The 5650-nt window shown below is 43.4% G+C and overlaps 1 pseudogene; it reads right to left on the bottom strand.

The window, feature by feature from the left end:
• Nucleotides 1-3608: 3608 nt before the first annotated feature.
• LOC102095576 (cytohesin-2-like) lies at nt 3609-4326 on the bottom strand (annotated as a pseudogene).
• Nucleotides 4327-5650: the final 1324 nt, after the last annotated feature.

Raw genomic sequence — 5650 nt, 5'->3', positions numbered from 1 at the left:
CTTACTAAAGAACAATACAGCATGAGTCTATCTTCCGCATCTCTCTGTCACTGTACCCTGTACCTTTGGTGATCTGCATAACTATTGGCTTTATCCCATTTGCCTGCTAAGCCCGCTCAAACAATTACACACTTCAGTTATTTTAAGTAAAATAGATTTGTCACAATTCCTCTCACTCTCTTTGCTGTTGCTGAACAATGGCAGGTGCGCAAAGGCAAGAAACTGCTTCAAGCCCCATCTTGGCTCCACATAGAACACATGGAATGAAAATCAAGAGACGAAGCCAGATGCCACAGAGGTAACATCCTCTTTCCTTTATCGTCTCATCTCATTCCTCAGGGCAGCCAATCTCCTATATCTCCTCCGTGCCAGTGATAGTAATCCTGCGCGAAGCAGTGTCACCATAGAACCATTAAAGGGAAGCAGCCGTAGCAATAATACTCAAGGTGCCTTGCCTATCTTTCCTTTTAAAAAGATCAAACTTTGGGACATTCTGGGAAATAAAGATGGTTATATGTGTTCTGTGAAACTGCATCTTTTTCAGAATAGGAAACAGGCAGAGACTGTGCTACTGGCAACTCTTCTGATTAAAAAAAAAGAAAATCATGCTGTTAATATTACAGTAAAAGATTACAGACAGTTATGTACATGTGTACAAGCACACAAACAGATAATTGAGAGATCAGAACTACATAGTTGGGTTTTTTTTAGAAAGTAACACACGAAACGATAGCATGTAAAAACCCCAGACAAGTAGTCCCTATAAACCCCCACACCTGATAAGCTGCAGCTCCCATCTGCCATCCTCCTTGCTTTTCGCAGTGCAGTTTTCTTTGTACAGAAATAGGGTATATTAGTGTCATCATCAGATCCAAGCACACTGTTGGGATTTAGATAACAATGCAACTGATGCCTCTTTGGGCTGTCAGCGTGAACGTGTAGCACACTGATGTGCAGACACGTACAGAGACAATGCAAAGTCAGAGGCATGGGCAAAATGCGCACCTGAGCACTGGCCTCTCCCAGTTTGAGCCCTCCATGGGTTCCTATAAATAGCCATATTCTGACAAATAGCACACATGATGCTTTGCATGCTCAGACATTTAAACTGACACCAGCACAATTGCTGAAAGTGCCATGTGAGGAGTGTACCACGAGCTCCTACCCCAACCTGTTAGACATTGGTTCACAGATTTTGCGGGTCCCACTTGCATCAGCAGTGCAGATTTTAAACTCGTCACCTCTCTTCCAGTGACACCTCGGGGCTGGGTGCCCCAACACTCTCTCACAACTGGGAGCAGCGCATCGTGTCCCTGTCCCAGTCCCAGCTGTTCCAGGCTGCTCCCTGCGGCTCCTACAGCCACCCTCAGGACCTCCAGTGGCTTTTCCTCCAGATTCTTCATCTTTTCCCTCCTTCTCCTAAGAATATTCCAGCTGCTGTTACTGTTCCACATGAGTCCTTGTAGCCTGCTAAGCCAAGGCCAAACAGCCTCTTCCCATATCTCCCTTCTCCTGGAGATGTCTATGTGCCTTATACAGAGAACCACAAAGAAACTTCAGTTTCTGAGGCCACCAGTCACCAAGATCAGTCTCTGGGTAGATGGCCTTCTTTTAATATCCATTTGTATTTGTTCCAGTGGCAAATTTTGTCCTTTGGGACAACTTACCAGAAGCACCTTTGACTAGATAAAATACTAGAATTCAACATTGGTCTCAATAAATATAGACCTCAACTGCTCATGTATCTTATTTAACAAGCATGACCATTAAGGTGATAAGATCTTAAAGCTTAAACAACCAGAGGACAGCTTATCAGAACATGCTGAATGACATATTTCTTGTCAGCTAAAACCTATTTTCCACCCTTTTGGAACAGAGCCGTAAAGATCCTAATTCCTATGAAAGTATAGGTGTATACTTTTGTGAATCAGTTCAGAAATGCACCAGAGAAAAATGTTTCCACTAAATATTTTCTCAGACAGGTTCAGCCAGATCATTTGCCCATGAAAAAAGATGTTTAACTGTAGTCAGTGAAGAGGCAAATTCAGCCACAATACACTTAGTGCTTCTGTTAGATTCAGGGAGAACATTCTCGAGAAGTCAACAACCCTAAATAGTTTAATTCTTTCTAACCTTCCCACTTAAAATACAAGTCGTGCTTAATTATTTTCACTTTGGGGAAAGGTAATAAATTCTCAGCTCCCCAAGGAATTATTTGGTTGGACTATCAATTTAAGAGGCAGGTAACCTCAATACTTACAACTAGACTAGCAAGTCAGTCAAAACAGCTACTTCACTTAGGTACTGCCAAAGCTCAATTCACCCCAAAAAAATCATTGCAAACACTGAATACGGAGGTAGGGCGCCATGATGGTCTCTTCTGCCTGGGCTTACCTTCTCCCAGTGGGAAGCATTCCCAGCAGCACTGCCACTGGCCAAGTGATGACATGCACTAACAGGGAGGAGATCTGCACCCTTTTCAAGGGCCCTGAGGAGAACCAAGTGTACCACTTCTCACCTGGTTACAGACTGTGATTTCCAACAGGAACTCTATATACACACCATCCTGATAATGCTTTAAAAGAAGCCTCAAGGGACAATTTATGGCATTTTATATTACATAACTCCTGTATTTAAAAATAAAGAGAGTGAAAGAATCCAAGTGGAAGAAAGTGGATCTCTGTTCCTTCCTTCTGAATATTCTCAGCTCTTGGCTTCTGAGCCCAGCTCCACAGCTGACCACTGTCTGGATCTCTGACTTCTGCAGATTTGCTTCCACTATGTCACAACTTCCCTGGGAAGCAGCAAGGTAGTTCCTTCTCCTCTAAACATAATAAGCTGCTGGTGAATACAAGTTTGCGCAAATTTGATCCCATGACAGGGGAAAATGGAACAAAAGGAAAGTGGCTGGCAGAGTGACCTGTGTCCCAAGTGGACAGGGATGCGGAGTTTGGACTCCACAGAAGTGCCGGTTCTACAAGCTTGCTCTGTGCAACTCCCTGCACAGCATGTGATCCAGTAAACTTGTTAGTTAATGCTGAGTCCTTTTTTTGGGAAAGTGGGAAATTCCTGACACCTAATTTAGGTGGAGTTTGTTTACTACTATGGGCAAAAATACATGAAAACAAAGTAAACCTATGGTAGGGGCCCAAAAGCAGACAGCTTTGATCTTAACCCCATAACTCACTAGCATTCCAAGTCTTTTTTTTCTGTTCCTCCAGCTGATAAGCAGAACTTGGTACTTGGTGTTGTTTTCTATTTTTATTTTTCCTGTCTTCATACTTGTCTAATTCCTTCTGTACCTTACTCCAGTCACTCCTTTCACCAACAGTGATATTCAGCTTTGTTTATTCAGCAAAACTGAAGTGTACGCGAGCGTTACATTTTGAGGTATTTCAGAGTACCAGGAAAATGAGATGTGACCTAGAAGCTACCTTTGAGGAGTTCTACCACCTGCCTCCAATTTTTGCAGTCAGAGAATGACAGACTGGCTGAGGTTGGAAAGGACCTCTGGAGGTCATCTGGTCCAATTCCTCTGCTCTTCTCTGTACTAAACAGTCCCAGCCCTCTCAGACTTTCCTCATATGTGAGGTGCTCCAACCCCTTAATCATCTTTGTGGTCCTCCATTGGACTCTCTGCAAGAGCTCCATATCTCTTTTGTACTGGGGAGCCAAGAACAGAATTGTAGAATCATAGAATATTTTGGGAATATGTTGGGGTTGTGTAGGCAAGTGTTGAGCATGATAACAGTGAAGGAGAGGACATAGCAGGTGTCTGTGCACTGGAAGATGCTGGGTTTGCAGAGACAGTTGCACTGGGTGAAGGCCTCCATCATCCAGTCAGTCTTCTGTACCTCCCTCGGCAGCTGGAAACTCCATAGGAATTGTCCCAGTGATTGCACCAGGTTGAGGTCTGTGAACTCATGGAGATCCACGAAGGTGTGTAGCACCCCAATATTGAACTCTTCTCTCTCAGCCAGGTAGTTACCGATTGCCATTTTGTTGAGAGCCTCGCCCTCATAGAGAAAGCAGGCAATGTCCTCGTCCATTTGTCACAACAGCTCATTCTTCACCAGGAACTGGATCCCTTTTCGGGGTCCATGTTGAATTTATTGTGGCCCATCCCCATCTTTTGGTTCATCTGGAGAATTTTGCTGCCATCGTTGGCCTCCAGCCCCTCAGCCTTGCTCATGGCCTCACTCAGCTCCTCCCACAGCTACTGGATCTCTACCAGCATCTCCTGCTTGCTCTGCCGGATGCTCTCTACCGCCAGCCAGACCTCCACCATCAGATCTGATCGGGGCGTACATAGACTCTGTCCTCCATGGCAGTGGGGACAGCTGCTTGCGACGGGCCGGAGCTGCCCTGTCCACTCTTCTCATTTCCTCTGCCCTCCACTTTGAGTGGGCTCCCCCACATCACCACCACAGCCAAACAGGCCACTGTACGCTGCTGAGATTGCTTATACAGACCTTACTTTATCCATCTTAAAATTCTGGATTTCCACATCTTTTCCAGTGTATTTAATAACTTTCTGTCACATAATTTAATGCAGTTCAGAAGAGAACACAGGAGGATGAGGATGGTCATACTGATTAGACTGGAGGTGTATCTGTCAACAGTAAATATCTATGAAAGAGAATGAAAATGGGGTGAGTATACAGCGTTACTTCCCCCAAAGTGTCTCATTACCTCCATAAACGTATAGCTCAGAGGCTTCCTAATCAGAATAGGTGTCTATATATTGAATAGCCTTGAAGAGACTTTTCTTCAATGAATTTTTCTGATTGCTTTATGAATTTACACAAACTTCAAGCATCAACAACATCCTCTATCAAAGAGTCCTTCAGATGAAGTGTGGTAGATTAGATCAACTGTGTTTTCTGTGTCTAAAAATAAGCTGGTTTCCCAGGGATAGACAGCAGACTGATCTGGCCAAATTTATCTTCAGTAATCCTTTTTGCCTCTTTACCTTCCACTCATCTCCATGTCTTTAATTTTTCCTTCCTTTAACACAGCCAAAAGTGCCTGTTCATGTTAGATCAATTTTTCTGCCTGCCTAAATCTAAGAGCTTTGTTTGCTGTTCTTAAAACTCCTCATACAATTGTACCCTGCCTAAAAATCTTTTACAGGCTGGATCACAACCAATCCCTCTTCTGACTGTGCATCAGGTCTTTCAGAACATGGAGCACATTCAGCTCTTTGAATTTTTCTCTCACCACACATATAGTAACTTCATTTTCATCCTTGCCGATAACTAGTTCAAAGAGCAGCAGAACTACTGAATCCTGGTCTCCTATTGCTTTGTGAAGCCCATTGTTAAGATCCCATGATTGTTTTCTGATGTCTACTAGGTGATGACTATGTTGCAGGTTGGGAGCATTCATATGGGTTTTTGATTTTATCCAGTCATCTATTATCTTTGACAGTTCTGTTCTCCCTCCAAATGTGGCTGAAATCCACTGGTGGATTTGAAAGGTGTCTCACAGACAGCTGGGGTGAGGCACAGGATATGGAGATTTCAGCATTTAGGGTTTTTTTGTAAATGTAGCATACTTTTGACTACTATCGCCAGTAATACCTTCCATTATTATAATATTGTTTCTTTCTTGAATTACAGACAAACTATTTGTGTTTCATTAATGCTAG

The sequence above is a fragment of the Columba livia genome, chromosome 3 (genome assembly GCF_036013475.1).
Source record: "Columba livia isolate bColLiv1 breed racing homer chromosome 3, bColLiv1.pat.W.v2, whole genome shotgun sequence".
Classification (NCBI taxonomy): Eukaryota; Metazoa; Chordata; class Aves; order Columbiformes; family Columbidae; genus Columba; species Columba livia.
The sequence above is the reverse complement of the archived record's forward strand: the minus strand, read 5'-3'. Positions and strand labels throughout refer to the sequence as shown.